At 44.8% G+C, this 19,379-nt stretch overlaps 1 protein-coding gene and 2 long non-coding RNA genes across 9 annotated transcripts in view; 2 read left to right on the forward strand and 1 right to left on the reverse strand.

Moving 5' to 3' along the window:
* LOC140665660 (uncharacterized) overlaps positions 1-19,379 on the forward strand; it is a 216,204-nt gene that overhangs the window by 62,929 nt on the left and 133,896 nt on the right. The window lies entirely within an intron of this gene.
* Dati (zinc finger protein datilografo) overlaps positions 1-19,379 on the reverse strand; it is a 77,824-nt gene that overhangs the window by 45,453 nt on the left and 12,992 nt on the right. The window lies entirely within an intron of this gene.
* Positions 14,135-14,959, forward strand: LOC140666080 (uncharacterized). The gene is made up of 3 exons (XR_012046701.1): positions 14,135-14,223; positions 14,298-14,591; positions 14,770-14,959. It is a non-coding gene; the product is annotated as an uncharacterized lncRNA (long non-coding RNA).

Here is a 19,379-nt window from a genome sequence, read left to right on the forward strand (position 1 = left end):
ATAACACACATGTATTTTAACATGTGTAAAAAAATTTAAATATCCAATCCACATATTCTTCGATACATTAGTAAATTTGTAGCAAGTGTGGGTTTACATCTGATGAGATGTCAGGTATTATAATACTTCTAGATGTTTTATGCTTTTCAAATTTGTCACGAGATGTATTATAGTACAATTTGTCATTCAAGTGCTTACAGTTTATCGACTTTGTTTCCATTGATTTCGACGCGAATTTCGATCGGTTGAAAAAATCACATTCACGCGGATGTAGGATTGCACGACGATACGTAGGAGAAAATACGTAGGCTCAATCACTACTCCGCTTCTTCCTCAGCGCCGCGAGGAAGAATCGAAACTGATAGAACGGCGGACCGGGCCATGTAACCGGTGGAGGAACGTTCAATTTTGGGTTCTCCTCGTTCTCTCGGGGAACAGGTGTTACGCCACTACGGTAGGTTCGGTGTGGGTGTAGGTGAACGAACGAAAGGGTTAACGTTAAGGCTGTACAGTCCGCGGCAAGAGTCGGGTCGAGCGAGGGTGTAAGATTGAAACTTGGCGGGGAATTAGAGAGATGGGCGGGAGGGGTGGGCGCGAATAGGATGGACTCGCAAAGACGGCGAAGGATTTTATTAAAATATGTTAAAACTGTAATTAAAATCGAAAAATCTCGTGAGAAGTTTTAAGAATCTTAGGTCACCCCTTTCGCGACGAGGAGCACCGGGTTGCGAGGAGCAGAAGAAGGAGAGAGAAAGAGATGGTCGGGCAAGAGACAGAGAGAATTGAAATTGTCACCGGGGGTTCTCAAGTTTCCGTGAATTCAACCCTTTCTCCCGGTTCGTCGTTCGACGTGACTGCGGGATACTTGACGGCCAACGATCTCGACGTTCTCGCTGGGCATCCCTGGACTCTCTTTAATCCCCGTGGGAGAAGGAGAGGCTGCCCAGCACGATTTTATTCCGCGTCTTTTTCCTCGCCTTTTTCTACCTCCGCCTGGACACGGTCGACCGGCTGTTGTTCGTCGATTTGAATGAAATTGCTCCTGTTTTGCGGTACTCGAGGGGGAAAGGTTACGGCGATGCTTCGTTTAATCGATGTATGTACGATCCTAGCGAGTATTCAGTTGTATAGCTTTTCGGATTATGTGAAGAATTATTCATGCCTGCAGCATCGAATATATGGCAGACAAATAATATACATATTGAATATAATTGTTTTAAAAATACTGAAAGAAAACGTGCATTCGATAATCGAATGTATTTTGTATATCTGTGTAATACATATATATATATATATATATATATATATATATTTATTTATTTGATATCTTAAGGATGCTATATAATTGTTTGCCAACACAGGTTTTCTCTTTTCGTATCCTTTGCCCCTTGCAAACGAACTTTCACGATGATTAACCAAGAGACGGGAGTGACACAAGGGTTCGTGAAAAACGGTTTGACGCCGAGATCAAGTCGCGTCGCGAATTTTTAACGACTGTCTCGAGTGGCCCATCGAGATTTCTTTAAATTGCGAAGAAAAAAAACATTTTGTCTGTCAAATGACTCATACCTTTGCTTGCTGATAATTGTCGGATTTCTTCATATAATTCGCATTTATATTGCAAAATAAAACGAAGAAATAAAATATACCACTTTCAGCGAGTTTAATTTATTTTGATAAAAATTTTTTAATTCTAAAAATTATCATTTTTTACAAATTTAATTATAATTGAACTACAAAATATAATGCTATTATTTTTGAACGATTCTCGGAGATATTAAGACAATCGTGGGACTTTGGCAGCATCGACACGCGAACAATGTCGGCTATTATTCTCCGTAAAAGTTTTTCGACAGAGTTTGGTGAGAATACCGCGCTTTTCTTAAATTTCAAGACGCCGTCATTAATCAAATTTTTATCTCCTGGCAGAAAATTGCGTCCCGACGCCCGACCATACTGGCGGTTTGAATCTTTTTTTCTGATTTATCGCTGTCGCCAGACGCGGGAAAAAAAAGAGAGAGAGAAAAGAGAAAAGTCGCGGTCCCGCCGAGGCCCGCGAGGAAAAATGGAAAGAGAAAGAAGAAAACGGAAAGAGTTGGCCCGCGGGTTGTTGGCTTAATGTCCTTAATAATGGAAAAATATATCAAATGACACCCACTGTATTTCCTCAGAAACATTTCTCGTTCCGATCTTCTTCTTCTCGCCTATCCTGCATTTTTACCCATTCTCACGTGCGACTCTTCGCCATATTCTAATTTTTGTAGCTATCTATTCGCTCCCCCTTCCCCTTTTTCTGCTTTTGTCTCTTATATTTTATTACCTTAAAAATCTCCCATTAAACTCTATCTGCGTTCCTTCTTCAATGCAGTAAAATCTAAAACTATTAGGTCTTACAAGAAATGTGGCGAGTATTTCCAGTCGAGATTCGTTAATATGTAATAAAGAAAATTCTAATTTTATTTCTTATTTATATTTTTATTTCAACACGAGTAATATCTTTGACACAGACGTGCAACTCCCCACGAGATTCCCGCTTGAAAAATGTACACGACCTCATTTTCTTACTATTCGAATCGCGACGTATGGCTTTCGTTCTCCGCATCGCGGCAGGTTTCTTTTTGATGCTGATGCTCCAAGGGATCATTAGCATTTCAGGAGGAGCCGACGCGCAACCCTTCTTTTATTTCTTCTCTCTCTCTCTCTCTCTCTCTCTCTCTCTCTCTCTTTCTTTCTTCCTTCTCTCTTACAGTGAGTTACGTCTGCGAGTAACGTCGGGCCACTCCAAGTGGGCTACTTTATACACTTGGAATACAAAGTAAAGGTCTCACCTGCTGACCATATGCCTTCTCTCCACGCGCGCGCACACGCGTACATGCACGCACACACGGCGCCCTCTGTCCACCCACGCACGCTGGCCATGCAGCGGCTCACACATGTTATATCGTTAGCCACGTACACGTATACGTGTATGCGTATGCGTATATGTAGTGAACGCATGTGTGTATGGAGACAACGTCCAATCTAACCTAGCATGACCTGACTCATTCGCGGACCTACCCACCTATCTGTCTAAACTGCCGCCGCGAATAGTATGTACTGTAATATAAAGGAAAAGGGGGAGAACCACCCCCTGTAATTGTCGGCTTTAATCCGCCTGAATCGTTGCACGTTGATTCTCCACGCGGTATGTTGTACGCTTCCGGTCGACGCGGACGATCGTTCGCCGATCAGCTGCGTGAAAGGGACGATTTGATTTCTTCGAAACCGATTCTTCGGTCTGTCCTGTCTCGCTACCGTTTTATTTTTTCCATCTGCCTAATGTTAGAGTTGAATGTAAAAGCGCACTAACTAACCTTGACTCGTTATGCGATATCTCGTCGGGAGCAACTCCTTATCTGTATGAATCGTCTAATTACACGCAAAGATGAGCTGTGGAATATTTTCTTATTAACTGGAATAGTTTTATATGATAATGTCTGAAAAGTCTTTATACGTAGACACTTTTGCCACAGTTTCATACAAACTTTATTGTTTTGCAAAAAAAAAAAAAAAAAAAAAAAAAAAAAGAAAAAAAGAAAAAAAAGAAAAAAAGAAAAAAAGGACGCATTTTTTTTTAATCGATATATTAGGGGTATCTATGAAAAATTGATAAAATTTTTGTAGGACGAGATTTTTGTCATCGTTCTAAAAGCAGTGTCTTTTATTATCTTCTGATGCAATAGGCAAAATCGGACTTCCTGTTTTGTCAGTGGATAGGATCAAATAACACAACGCGGTACGTCAAAATTAAGGACGCCGAAAGGTAGTCGTTATCCTGCGGCTTGTAAGGGGCTGGCCAGTAAAAGAAAGAAAAAGAAAAAAAAAGAATCGAGCAGGCCGCGAGATCGCGCGAGATAGCGGACCATCGATCGTATTAATGTGCGTCGGCGGACAGCCGGCCGAGTCCAATGTCAAGAGTGTAAAGAACGCCAGGCGAAAGTCTATCGATGATTAGCCGGAGGGTTTACAGTCTCGTCTTGTTGTGAATATTGTAATGCTATATTTGACTCGATTTGGTTCACTCGACGCGATGAATATGTCATTTCCACCGTTGAATGAATCGCAAACGCAACAGCGTGACAGACTTCGTCGTCACGACTGCTAAAAAATAATCTCAATAATCTGCGAAAAGTTTTCCGACCTAAGAGCCCCACCAAGATTTTCACGAAGAGCGATCAAATATGCAACGGTCATTTTTAGCACGACTTCTCGAAAGTGTTAATTATTTAACAGTCGTTTTCAGTCGCGCTCTTGTCACGTCGTTATTTTCAAAGATTTCGTTCTTCTCGCTCTGTAAAGTGATCTTAGTGACACGTGAATCTTAAAGATGAAGGATTCGAATGCGATTGAAGAGAATGTTCGCAGTTGCTAGGCTACAAACGGGTTTCGATCGCACGACACTTGCTAGGCGAACACCCTCCGCTTAACAGCGGGTAAAGACACTCTCGCGGGTATAACCATAATTCGAATCACGTAGGTAGGTAATTTAATAAGCGGTCATCGGGTAATGCGGTCTCCACCTCGTGATTAATCGTCAGATTGAGCGAACGAGCGAACGTACGTCTAAAGATAGTTATACACCGTTTACGTTTGCAATTGCTTCTCGTCTATATAGTTTTCCTCTTCAGCCGACAACTCGTGAATGAGACTACAATTTTTTCAAATAAATTACTATTATTTCTCGTTTAATTTTTTTGGTGATATTATTATTAGTAGCATTATTATACCGCTCTTTAATTATTAACGCACACTTGATAAAAAAAAACACTTTTCGTATTTTAGGTATTATTTAAATGTTTTTTTAACTTTGTAATGTTTATTACATTCGGATATCCTATCAGTGTCGTCGTTGTTAAAAGTTTAATGTAAGCGACAAACGCACCCTCGGAGTAAGCTTTTTTTCGATGGCACGTGGTCTTGCCTTTGGCGCGAATTTTCGATCCTCGACCTCGTACTAATCGTACGTGTGGAATATATCCATCAATAATTACCTGGGGCGGCAAATGGTGATGAGGATGCTGATACGCCGGCGGTACGTACGGCGGGTGGCTGGGCGGATGGTTGTGGGGGTGAGGTCGGGGATGGTTTTGATGCTGGGCTTGCGGCGGGAGCGGTTGGGGCGCGGGAGGCGGTGTCCAAGGCCCGTGGTTCGGCCCGTGGCTTTCATTGGTGCCATACATCTTCAGGGAAGAATCTCGAGCACGCAACCCGAAGAACAAGAGTCCCATCCGCCCCGGTCGACGCGCGATGACACGAAGGTCCCTGGCACTGTTGGCATGATCTCGAGCGCTGCCGCGCTCATCGATCACCCTTCGACGGGATTTAAATTGGATTTGTTTTTTTTTTTTTTTTTTTCTTTTTTTGCAAACGTAAGGATGTTTCTTTATTTAATAACCGTTATCACGTTGCTCGTTACACGTGATCTTGAAAAGTTCGCGCGATTAAGGAAATATAGCAGAACACGCATTCACGTAAATGACTATTATTATAAAGTTCACAGAGAGGGTGACTTTTGTAGAGTGAATCGAGGAGAAACGTCACCTCGTTGGAGGAAGAATATACGACTAGAATGGATCTCGGTCGAGCCGGCGACCGTAGGATCTACAACGTTTGGTGCCTGACTAGCTGAACACAGACTGTTGATCGGTCTGCTCGCGAAAGTGCGTACTGACTTCTCGATCGCTATTGTTCCGATCAATCTCACCCGCCGATCTTTTTCCCGAACGGCGGCTCCTCATTGTGCACGTTTCAACGGGCGAGACCTCGGACTTACGTAATCGAAAATGGAGAAATTGCCGCGTGAAGAAACGATAGCGATTGCCTTTGCATGCGTTTACGGGACCCCATGTTCCTCTCTTTGTTTATTGCGGCATGTGTGAAAGATACCGTTCGCACCGATTACTTTTCTCGACCAATTAATCCTCGCACGCTCCATGAATGTTGCTTCCAGCAACTCTCGATATAATTCCTTTCGAACGCAGCTATGGACCCGACACGCTCGTCAAACGTATGGATCGATTATCCAGATCGACCCGACGCTCGACCGATCATCTTCCTTTTGCGTAACGATACCGTTAAGAAACGTTGCGTAAGCGCGTGTCACGGCCTTGCACTCGCGAACAAAGTCCTTGGCTCCGAAAGCGAAACAGCAGCTTCGGCGAGCGATTAGAAAAAGGATTGTCTCTGTCGTTAATTTTTTTCTGCGCACTTTTATCCCAGATCTTGTTGCAACAAATTTTTCTTCTTTTTCTTTTCAAATCAATGAAAACCTTTGTCACCGACAATTTATCAAATCCGCGCACATCCTCGAGAAGTTGATTGACATTTTTGCCGGTCTACGGGATCCAACGAGTACGATCGGCGTGTTGATTGCGAGTTTCTCTACGTTTCGACAATCTTGTTGCGTCTCGAATCGGAACGTGCAAGCGGTAACGCAACATCGTGCTACTTTCGTTCACTGCGCTCGTTTGCGATCGAGTATCGTGTATGCGCGCGCGCGCGCGCTCACCCGGTCGAGCGACGGCGGTGGCTGGTTCGGTAGACGGTTCGCGGGCCCAGGGTACGGGGCCCACCGTGCGACAAGGAAATTCCACGAGACGGTCCACGACGGCCGTCAAGAAACTATCACTTTTTCCGAGATCGGGGAGACTTTTTTTATATATATACCAGGGGGGGAGGGAACGGGGGGACGGGGGAACGGCAAACCCGCGTGCGAGGGGGGTAGACCGGATGTGGAGAAGCGCGGGTGCAGCGCCGTGCGCCAACGTGCGGCGTCTCACACAAACTAAACGAATTCAAGGGGGGGACACGGCGATTTCTCGGTCTCCATCCGCCGTCTGCGTGCGTGCGCTAAACGGGGGATAGTAGGGAAAAAAAGGCCGGCCGGCGCGCGGTGGAAAGGCGCTGATAAGACCGGCCGCGAGCCGAACGAAAAATCCCGTCGCGGCTACTCGAAGAGAGATATCGATTGAAATAACACGATTCCGGGGAAGGCAGACTCGCCAATCGGCACGAGCGACACGGCGGAAACAGCCAATCGCACCGGTCTCGCCGAGCTATCTCTCTCGCCTCTTTCACGCAAACCCCCTTCACGCTAGCCCCCTTGTCCCCCCTGCCTAGCTCGCGGCCTGGCTGCTCGTCATACACGTCCTTCTCCTCGCCTCCTTGGCCGTCTTGTCCTCGTACCCGCTTCTACACCAACGCCGCTGTTACTTCTCTTCCTCCACCCTCTGCTCGATCGCGCGCGCGACCAAAGAGAAAGAGAGAGAGAGAGAGAAAAAAAGCGTGGCGTTCACACTCGGCGCGCAAACGGTAGAGCGAGACGGAGGCAATCTGGCCGATTCAGGAAATGTGCGTGCCAATCGAGGTGTCATCTTCGACCCGACGGATTTTTCCATTCGACGCGCACTTTTTTTCCCCTCGTCACCGCGAACGATGATGATTTCTCCTCCGTTAAACCGTTTACCCTTTCCCCTCGCCACCCAGCCATCTCTCGTCCGAGACTCGTACGACGGAAAAAAATCTGATTCAGAGGGTGGGATACGTATATGTGTGATATATGTACGCGAAGACGATTGCGGAAATTACCGTCGGATCACGTGCGAGGGAATAATTCGCATTTTGCTTCTTGCCGCGGAACCATCGACCTTTCCAGGATTTCGAATACGAAAGGACCTCGGATGATTGATAGACGCGCGCACATATACATTAAAATATTTCCCATCAAATATATATGTATATGTATATATATTATATGTATATACATATATTATGACGTATATTAATACAAAGTATCGATTATCCGATTATGACTAATTTCTGAGTATAAAATCCGATATTAAGTTTTAATTAATTGCGAATAGCGCCGAATAATTTTGGCTTAATTTAAGGACTCCGTGCCACCGGCCTCTTGAGCCATCGGATAAGCTTCACAGTGAAGTGAGCCATTCAATTCCTGGCACCTTACCAATCATTCCTTCGCTCGTGCATGATACATATATGCACGATCTAATGAAACGTGCGGAGATAACGAATTGGTCGATATCGGGGTAAAAATATACGAGAATAGAGACGCGTGCTGTCGATCGATTTCGCAAAGAGGATGCGCATATCATTATCTTTGTAATACGTTAATCGCAACTCGTAATAATGTAATAGTACACAATTTTTGTTCGATATATTTTAAACAAATTATATTTTAGTTAAAAAAAATTATTTGTTGTAACTATAATATAATAATATAATATATGTAGTTAGAAATATACATATATAACGCGTTCATCGTTGTATTATTTTAAATTTGTGTCCACATTTAAATTCAAATCGTGTCAGTAATCTTTTGACTTGGATGTCCAAAGTTTAATCAATTTAATTCGGTTTATCTATAAATCTTATTAGTTATTTATATTTGACATAATATTCGATAATTATATTTAGACGACAATGTTACATTCAATCTCGATAAACTTTGAGTCGAGCTGTGGTTTTCAAAACGCATTTCTTTTTCCCCGCAATCGCCATGTTTCTCTCTGCCTTCGGCGATTTATTTTGGGCGTGGAAGCGCGAAGGTTAACGGCGTAGAAAAGTGCGTACTAAAAGCGCGTTCGCCTAGAGAAAGAGAGAGAAAAAAACAGGGCGGAGTCTGCGGTAAAGATTCTTCGCCTATCCATCATGGCTGCTTTATCAGTGACGTCGCGATAAGACGCTCGCTATAATAAGCGTTGCCGCGCGTGTGTCTGTGAGAATCCTCAATGGGACCGGAAGAAGAGAGCACGTGACACGACCCTGTCTCTTTCTCCCAATTTCTCTCTTTTTTCTTCTTCTTCTTCGTGAAATGGACGCGAGAGGGATTGCAAAAGTCTCGAGAGTTGTTCCTGGACCAAAACTTTCAATCGGATTATTCGCATCGGCGAGATTTCCGTTCTGTTGGATGAAGGTCGACTTAGTAAGACGGATAAAAAATTCGAAAGACCGGCGCGGGACGTGTAAATATTTAAAATAAAAAGAAATCGTGTATTTCACATATAGAAATATTATTTATACAAAGCGTTATATAATCGTTCCGCCTCATTGATATATATCTTCAAATCCTTACGACGTATATCTTGTTACATTACATTTATATTGCAATTCATATATTTTCGATTTTGATTTAAAATTTTAATCTTTATTATATTATTTATTCTTGCTCAATTTTACCGTACCATTCAACGTTTGCTCTTTTGATTGAAATATATATTATAAATCTATATAAATTTTATAGATATGATCTATTTTTTATAAGAACGTATTCATTTCTCTTACCCGCGTAGGCGAAAGTAGTCTCGATTTTACAATTAAAATACCGATGATCAATGAAGTATCGGTGAACCTCGTAATAAAATCGTTAAACGTGACGGAGAATCGTTATGGAAACCCGAAAGGAGAGAGAGAGAGAGAGAGAGAGAGAAAAAAGTGCAACGACCATAAACGAGCTATGCAACGCGTGACGATGCAGTAGAGTAGCCGCGGAGAAAGTGTATCAAGAGATACCGAGTAATGCAGGACAATCGAGATATCGCGTTCGAAGTCCGTTCGAATCAGTATTTGTGTCGCGTTTCGATCGTCTCATTTTTGATATGAGAATGCGCGCGAGAAAGGACAAGTACGAAGTAGATCAAGACATATCAATTAAGCCCATTAATCTCAAGTAAAATACCGGTTAAGTAGCGACTGATTGGAGAGTCGAGGAGTCAGTAGACTTGCGGTTCGAGAATTATTCTACGTGAGTCAGACGATAATTCCGTTAATGAATTTGCAAATTATAAATTGTTGGCCGTATTAGATAACTGTATTATTAATAACAGTCTTTACATCTTCGGCAGGAATCTTCGTGTACGAGAAAATACAATTTATCGAGAGACCTCACACGCGGATAAATCACGTGTGTATATATATATATATATATATATATATATATACATATATTATTGCGTACAGAAATATTCGCACGTTCCAATTTTAAGAACGATTTACAGCAGTGCCGGGGCCAAGAACAGTATGTATACGATCGATACGTGTATCACGGTATATCGCCGGTCGATCGCGCGATCGTCGCGTGGATAAAGAGCGGGCTATTAACTCCGCAAATATCCCCGATATATATCGCGTGGCAATGAGAGAACATTCTTGGGGCCGCGCGTTGTTCGCAGAGTCAATACTTTTCCTTATCGCGAGACCGCAGCGCGCGTATATACGCGAGAAATAAGAACGGCGGGCGCGCGCGCACACAACGCGAAAGAAGCGTAAAAAAACGGATAACAGAGGGAGGTGGGGAGGGCGGAGGGAGGCGAAGTGGTGCAAAAAGAAGACGCCACCGTGCGAAGGCCGAGGCGCGCATTCTCGTTGCCACCCCTTCGCGAAATTACTGACCACGGGCAACGCGAGGAGCGGCGCGGAAAGAAAGGAGGAGAGAAAAGAAGAGGAAAGAACGCGGGAGCAATACGGTTAAAAAGAAGCCGAGCCTGAGGAGCGGTGGTTGAGGTTGCAGGGAGATGTGGGGGATAGGGATAACGGGGCGGGAGAGGAGGAAGGGGAAAGGGGGGGGGGAAAGAACATCGCAATAAAAATAAACCGCTGTTCAAGGGGCTGAAAGACCGCCAGAGTTGCAGCCAGGCGAGGGGATGCGCGCGAGAGAAGAAGTAAAAGAAGAAGAAAACGGCGAAAGAAGGCAGCGACGGCCGTTTGCGGTGGCCGGGGAGGGAAATGAGGGGAATAACGAAAGAAGCAAATAAGAAGTCTCTGTGTGAGCCTCTTCTTCCTCCACCGGCGTCGTCGTCGCCGCCGCCGCCGCCGCCGCCGCCGCCGCCTCCGCCTCCGCCACACCATACCTTCGTCTTCGCGCCCCCTCCTACGTAGTGAGGAGAGAGGCAATGAACAAGAAGGCGCGAACGGGACGCACGGGGCAAAGTAGAAAGGCCGAGCGAGAGAAAGAAGAGAGAGAGAGAGAGAGAGAGAGAAAAATAAAAGTCCGGCAGGCCTTGGCTATTGCAGTCGTCGACGGCCGCGTTGCCAAGTCTCATTTGTTTATCATAATTCGCCAGCTTCTTTTTGGTCCGAGAAAAAAAAAAGATAATAAATCTTGCCATTTTTCCGATTGATTTTTGTCCGCGATATACTCATCGGCGATGATGTAACTCGCGTGCGATACCCGAAAAATTAAACTATAAGATTTCAATCTCTCTTAAAGTGAATCAAAGAGAGGGAGAGGATAGTGTGAAAATATTACTGATGAAAATAGTGACACAAGATTTCACCAAAGATCAGTGATCTTTAGAGAAAACACTCACACTTTGCTTCTCTCCGTTTTATATCTCACTGAATACGATAGTAAGATTTTACAAAAATCAATAGTAATAAGTAAATATTTGCAAGATATATCTTTAGAGATTTTTTTTTTGTATTTTTATTTTGCTAGTTTACGAGAAAAATTCTTAGATATATACATCTATATATGATACAGGAATGAAACATGTATAATTAGTATTTAAAAATTCAGAATTATATAAATATATAATATTATATAAATATATATTATTCTTAAAACAAGCCCATAAAAATAAACAAGATTATGGGTTAAATTTAGATAGCTCTTTTTAACAAAATATATCGCTACAAAGTTATCTCATGTATAATGTAAAATGCATTTTATCCTTGTTATGCAGTGTTATATTTATAACTCAACCAAACAGTGACTATTCATGCTTTTCATTGCTTTTCAGTGATAATGCACTGATTTCATTTAAGAGAGATCGTTTCCGCGAAAGAGTATTACGGCAAATGTAACCAAGATAGCATTACGTTGTAGAAATAAAATGATGCATGAATAATACTACGATTAAGAGTATTATGTTCGTCAACGTATAATCGAAAATTAAATCACGTGACATAATCAAACACGCTCGCATTCCAGGATTATGCGACCGATCGTTTCGCAATCGCATGGCAATACGAGTTACACTTTCTAACAATCAACGCTACTGATCCTCTCTTGCTAATGATCAGGAAAAGAGATCGCGAGGCGACGACAGCGGGGGGGGGGGGGGGGGAAATCTGCGCGCCGGCGCGACGTCTAGGAATAGTCTACACGCGAGACACCTAAGCTTTATGCGTAATCTGATTACGCGGGCGGACGAATAATGGAAAGCCGCGGTTGAGTTTTATCCGTTTATCTACGTGGATTACTTATAAGGCGACCATTTACATATTCCACGCGTAGACCATTCGTCTACGCGCGAAATGCCTAAATTGTCGTTTCCGAATAAAGACAGATGTTAAGGAGCCGTTTTTTTTTTTTTTTTTTTTTATCGCGTGAACCTAAGCTTTTTTTACAACATTTATTATTATCGCGAAGGAAATTCCCTTTAAACTGGTCGAGAGAATCTATTTCTTATTGTTGGAGAATCATCGAGAATCATTTGATTCGATTTCGGCCTCTTTCGGTCTTCGCTTCGCGGCCGCCTGGACTCGTCGACGTTCTGAGTCATCGGTGCATGCACGTACGCACATACGCACATGCGAGCTCGTCCACTCGCGCACATGCATCTGCGAAGCGTGTGCACGCGCGCGTGCTTTGCACACCGTCCGCGTATAAATATGTATATAGGTACACACACGCTGCGCGCGTACGAAGCCAATGCCGATGCTCCGCGATCGCGGAATCGCCGCCGTTTCCCTCCGCGCGCGCTCCTCTCTCCCCTCGCTTCCTCTCGCCCTCGCTTCGCTTCTCTGTTTCGCCTCCCGACCCACCTTCCTTGGCTGGCCCTCACAAACGTTTGCATACAAATATACCGAGGTATCTCGATGGGTGGTATGCTGATTAGGGAATCCACGCGCAAATTCTTCCATTATTTATGGATCCTCATTTTTAGGACAGCGACGTTACGCCTCGCCGCCCCGCCTCGGAGTAATTTAACATTTCTCTCCGCGCGCGGAGATATATTTGACTTTTAATCGCCGTATCGATTCGCGCTCGCGGAGGAGGATCGCGTGAGAACGCGCGCCATCGGGATCGAACCTCTTTCGCGATCGTTTTTTTTCTCTACGTTCCATACAATATCTGTTTTTTTTTTTTTTTTTTTTTTTTTCGTCTCTTCTCTTCCCCCCTCGTGTCACTTTGCGACGAGCGGTAACGGAACGCGTGGCTGGTAGCGTCGTACGCGCGAGGAACGTCGAGAATTTTCGCACACGCGGGATTTCCACAACTCGCTGGTCGATATTTCCGCATTCTGCGGAATTACGAACGAAGGACGAATTACGATCGTACGTACGGACATATACATGTAAGATGCATTCTCATCGCGCGAAGAGATTACTTTGCTGTTCGCAGTCAGTCGAATGCGCTGACTGTTGCGTCACGATTGTGCGTACGTCATCGCGTTGCAACGATAACACCCGTCTCGCGATATTCTGATCTGTCGAGAAAATTATTTTCTGTTGGAAAATTAAATCTTTCAGAAATTATACATCGCCCGTTTGTATATTAAAATCTGATTAAGCGGAACTCTGAGACATATAAATATGCATGTTTCGGATGTCACGAAGATATTAGAATTTTCGAGAAATATACTATACGAAAAATGATGTGAAATATGTATATATATATATATATATATATATATATATCTCAAAATCGCGTTTTTCCTTCCGGTGGAAGAGAGGTAAGAGGTCACGCTGATAAGAACCAGAGGGATCGATACGATTGCGTGCATAACGGCGCGCAAAGTACGCGCGACTATTCGTCGTCGACTTGCCGCACTCTCTTTCGGCACGGCAACAAAAAGGGCAAATAACACTGGATTTAAGAACCGGCTGCATCCGTGCAAGACCGTGTCAGATTACGCACCACCGGTTCTCCGTCCTCTCCCTCCCTCTCTCTCTCTCTTCGTTTTCCCCTCGCTCTGGCCCCCTGCCGCTGCTGGTTTTGCTCTTTGCATCGCGTTGCGCCGTATCCGCGCTCGCAGAAGCAAGCGAGAGCCGGGCATTTTAAACGAGCCGCGATAAATGAACTTCGATATTAATTAAGCCGACGCTCAGCCAACGCTGACGTTACAAATCGCTGCGGGCGCGGCGAGACGGACGAGGCGCTCAGTTTTTATTCGCGATAATCGAAGCCGCAATAACGGTACAGCGATATTTCGCGCGACGGTAATAATACAATTCGGTAATTTCACGTTTTTCGATCGTACCTTTTCTATCTCTTTCCCATGTTGCTTACGCAGCAGCACAATCCGCCATCGCGGGATGGCCAGGCGACGAAAATCCACGCTTTCACGCACGTCTGGGGGAGGGGCGGGAGCCTCGAGTGGGAGAAGAATCAAGAGATCGCCGCCGTCATCGCCGTCGCCGCCTGTCGTACAAACATATCGGCCGACTTCGCTTGTGGCAGTAACCTTGCGCGTTCTCGCGTCACGTCGCCTTTTTTTTTTTATCATATCAAACGTATGCTAACAGTCGGCGTGACGGGACGAGACGAACGCGTCTCGGCGAACGAACGCGGTCGCGGCTGTGGCAAGGTAAGACAATATGAGCAGGCTTGTCGGTGGTCAGTACCGCCGGTACAGTCCGTGAAAAATCATTCTTCCTCGCGCTCTCTTTCTTCCGACTCTTTGTTTTCGTTTCCTGCGCACCGGGAAGCGCCACTGCAAGCTCGTACATTCTAAACTCATGAAACGCGGCTTTTTTTTTTTTCAGAGAACGACCCGACGACAGCTGGAGCTCGAAAGGGCGATAAGTCCCCCCGAGCCGTTCGATAAGTCGTAATATATATTGTGTACGAACGGTATTATGAGAAAAAAAAAAAAAAAATAAAATAAAAGAAAACTTTGCATCTCATAGGGGAAAGAATGGGTCGGCCACGACGATCGTAAAGCGACGATGCGTAGAACGCGGGCAAAATTATCGCGAACATAATTAACGTCAAGCACGACGATCGGTCGTGTAATAAATTAAGAGCTCGGCCGCGCGCGGAAATGTAAATATCGAAAATATCACTCTCTCGCGCGAAATGACGACGTCGTTGTAGGTCGGTACGCCAGCCACGTTTATGTTTACACTCGGTCGATCGGGCGAGGTGGCATTAACGTCTCGATATCCGCGCAACCTTGACCGAGTACGCGACCGATTGCTGAATCCTCGACACTGGAGACGACCGTGAGACGCGCCGGTGAGAAGTCTCACGACTAACGGCCGAGTTCTTTATCTATTATCTTATCCGCATCATCTCTAAGAATAATCTCTTTGAGGACAATATTTTTTTGCAATAAAATCTTTTTTGTCTATATATATATATATATGAATTCAGCAAGATTGATTCTTTTTATAAGAAGTAACATTAATATATATTTTATCGCGTTTGGCAATATTTTATTTTTTCTACGAGCAGTCTCTCGCGATACTTTGCTGCTAGTCGTTGATGAAAGAAAGCCGGCAAACTGTCTTTGATAATCTCTAATTTATTTTAATGATGTCGAAGCGTGACTCGATGAGAGTAAGAGAGACAGAGGAGAGTAAAACGGAGAGACTCTCGGCGAGGCTTCGGGGGGAATGCCGAACGCCGCCGACGCCGCTACGCGTTGTCGGAGGTCAGGTTCACCAGCCGCCCGATGCGCTCGATCTCTTTCTTCGCGCTCCTCGTTTTCAATGCGTAGATGAAGCTTGAGAGATCGACGCGCGAATGATATTAACTCGGAATTTATTACTTTTTTTTATCGAATTACACGACCTAGCCTTGAAATGACAGGAAAAAAATGAAACAGTAAAAAATTAACGCGGTAGAACATATCACGAGATATAAATTTTAAAGCAACTATATATATATATATATATATATAGATATGTATATATAAATGCTGTTAAAAAAGTTGATCACCTTGACAATTATCAGTACAATCATTGCAATTATGTTTTTCTCAGTTGAATTCGTTGCGATTGTAATTGAAAGAAGCGTCGCATTTTTAGAGCGTCCTGTTTAATGCAAAATTTCTATCGCGATGGGCGTTACTTAATGTCGATAGATTTTCGATATACAGGCATCAATGTGTATATGAAAATAGCGATGAAACATTGACACGATTTTGGAACAGCGCGCACCGACGCGACGCGACGCGACGCGACGCGCAAAATATTCGCTCGACGCCATGACGTGATGAAGGTCACGTAACGACGCGTTCTTGCGAAGGTCTCGCTCGCGCGAGATCAACGTTCCCAGGACGCGTAAGAGGATAGTCAAAAGTAAGACCGAGTCAAATCGTGGAATCCGAAGGCCCCGAGAACGTCGAGTGCAGCAACGAGCAAGGAGCAACGAGTGGAGGCTCTCGCGGCTCACGGCTCACGGCTCACGGCTCACGGCTCACGGCTCACGGCTCACGGCTCACGGCTCACGGTCGAGCCAAGCAACGCGGCTGGCAAAGAGAGAGAACGCAGGATGCTGGCCGCTGCTGCATCTTGCATATATGTATGTTTTATGTCAGCGTGCACATTCTGCATTTGCGCCGTTGCCACGTCCTCGCCAACGCGCGAGAGTTCTTTCTCTCTCTCTTTACTTCTTTCCCCGCCAGCCACTCATTCCGCGTCCTCCCCCTTTTTCCTTCGCGTCTTTTCTTCTCATTAAATCCCGTCCTTTTCTATCCCTCGTCTCTTTCTCCCATCTTTTCTATCTTTTCTTCAGTTCCACCCGCGCTTCTCGAATCGCGGGATGTCGGGGTTCAATGAACTTCGGAAAAGCAAACGCTCGTACCGAAAAAGGGGAACCTAGGGGGAAAGCGCGTTACAATATAACGTTGGTATGCTTAATAGATTGCTTGTCGAGATAAATAACCGCTCGCTACGAGCCAAGCCGAACGAAACATTAAGCAGCATCGAGTACAAGCACCGATTGTTGCTTGCCGTTGATCAACCGCGTGATGTGTAACAAGATGACTGGCTATCGCGAGCCGGCGATTTTTCCTAAGCACGTCGAGCTCGTCAGAGCTCGTTATATCGTCCTAACAAAACCAAGTTTATCCTATTGAGCGTCGCGAGTTTTTTCTTCAGAGGCCGTAGGTAATTCAAATTTCTCCCCTCGTTAGCCCTCGGTGAAATTCCCACGAGAAACCGCGCGAGGAAAGGGTTGGCTTTTTGCCAAGTGAAATCATTTTTCTTCAAACATACGCGCGATTTGCATGCGTATCATGTTTTTTCATTTCTCTCTCTCTCTCTCTCTCTCTCTCTCTCTCTCTCTTTTATCTCGTATTCTTTCTTCTTCAAGTATGTCTAAATATTTTATTGGTTTAATTAAAGTTTTAGAGGTTTATTTTTTAGAGCTTTATTTATCTCGAAAAATGTATTATAGTTTCTTTCTATTTTATTACAAGTGTTCTCTCTTGCAGCATTTATTTCTTAGTATACGAGTTTCTAACTTTAACTCTCTCTGCGGTTTTCTTTCCCGTTCTCTTTTTCTTCTCTCCACGCCTCTCGCTCTCGGCTCTCGGCTCTCGGCTCTCGGCTCTCGGCTCTCATTTCCCTCTACACGCGAGCGATCCCGTCGTCTTATAGTGCCGCCTGCCGCGCCGGGTTAAGCGAGAAAAATGCCGATACACACTACGCGGAACTTACGCAGGCGAGCACACGAAACCGTTCGGGACAAGTTTCTTCAAGTCGATTGGCAAGTGACGGAACGTCACGGGAGGTCGATCAGTTCGTCCCGACGTTGGAGTAGGTCGAGACGCGCCTCGAATCTTTCCGTACGATCAGTATACCCCGAAAAAGAGACACGGTCGAGTCGCGACACCGATCGAGATCTATACTCTGCATTTGTGATAGTCCGTATTTAGCGCTAAATGTGATTGTCCAATTTAGAGTTTTTTTTTTTAATCATGCGTTCGCGCAAAATTCTAATATATTATTAACGCGAATGAGATTGTCTGATTTTTAATCTTCGGATCATATATATATTCAGTACGTTAATTAAAAATCAGACAATCTCATTTGCGTTAAGAATATATATATTAGAATTTTCAAATATATTAGATCGACAAATATATAGATCGACATTTTAAATTGGACCTTGAGGCTTTTGATAGCAATAGAGTTATTCGTCTAATCGCGTTAGAACAAATTCAGGAAACGTTCGCGAAGAAGAGCATGGATTAAAGTGTCGGCTAAATCGAGTAGACCTTCTTTGTCCCGGAAGGACACGGGAATCCGAAGAGTACAAGTTTAACCGAACGCGATGGTGTAAGATTTTCGCGCAAACGAGGTAAACGCGTGAATGATCTTTCTCTTCGGATATCTCGGCGTCGCGTCATTCAGTGACCAATATCGTTCGCGCTCCAAGGAGCGCGTCGTCCTCGTTCCGAAATGTGCAGTCGCGCTACGCGATCCTGAAGAAGGACGGTGTGGGGTCGGTCTTAAGGCTAATTGTAAGTTGTAAGTTTCGCGGTCGGTTTAGCGAAATGCGAATGACGAAGGAGCACGTGGACGGCGAAGACGTCAATGTCGTCACGGCGGTTCCACATATCGAAATTGTTGGCCAATGTTTGCCACGCTGGCTGCACAATGGAACAAATCCGGAAATGAAACACGACACCGACTCGTCGTCCAGTTGCTTCTTCCCCCCTCCCCTCCCCCTCCCCCTTCCTCTCTCCCCCCTGCGATGATGTCAAGCTTGCACGTAGTCAATGGAGAGACCAGTCAAGTACTAGTTTATCTGTTTACCTTTTCCATCGCTTTTTGTCAAGGAAGGCGAGTGAGTAACTTGACTTGTCTCCCTACTGGCTTCGCGTGTACTCGTGTTTTTTTTTTTTTTTTTTTTTTTTTTTTTTTTGTGTTGACTCTTACCTCTCGTATGTGTATGCGCGCGAGTCTCTACAGTAGGTGGATCACAGTTAAATCGCGATGGTAGGAGCTAAGTAAAAAGATCACAAAATATGGCACACTGTTGCCCGAGTTCATCGTTCGGCACTTCGCGACGCGGCTGGTCGTTCTGGTGGGGGTGGCAGATCCGATGGTGGAGGGTGACGAAGAAGAGTGCAAAGTCAAAGGGTGGGAGACGAGGTAGGAACGCTTGGAGAACCGACGGAATTGAAGTACGAGGAGACGGAAAAGGAAGGAAGGAACGGAGAACGCGTGAGACGAGACGACGAGAGAGGATCTAGCGCACTGTCAGCTGTCAACGGCGTGCACGTTGCCGATGATCTTTCATAAGCGTTACGACTCCTCACACTGACAATGAGACGAGACAGATCGACAATTCGACACTCGTGGCTCTCTCGTCATCTTCCCAAAGAATCATGTTGGTCCCTCGAAGATGAGTGCGGTACGGT

Source organism: Anoplolepis gracilipes, chromosome 5 (assembly GCF_047496725.1).
Source record: "Anoplolepis gracilipes chromosome 5, ASM4749672v1, whole genome shotgun sequence".
NCBI lineage: Eukaryota > Metazoa > Arthropoda > Insecta > Hymenoptera > Formicidae > Anoplolepis > Anoplolepis gracilipes.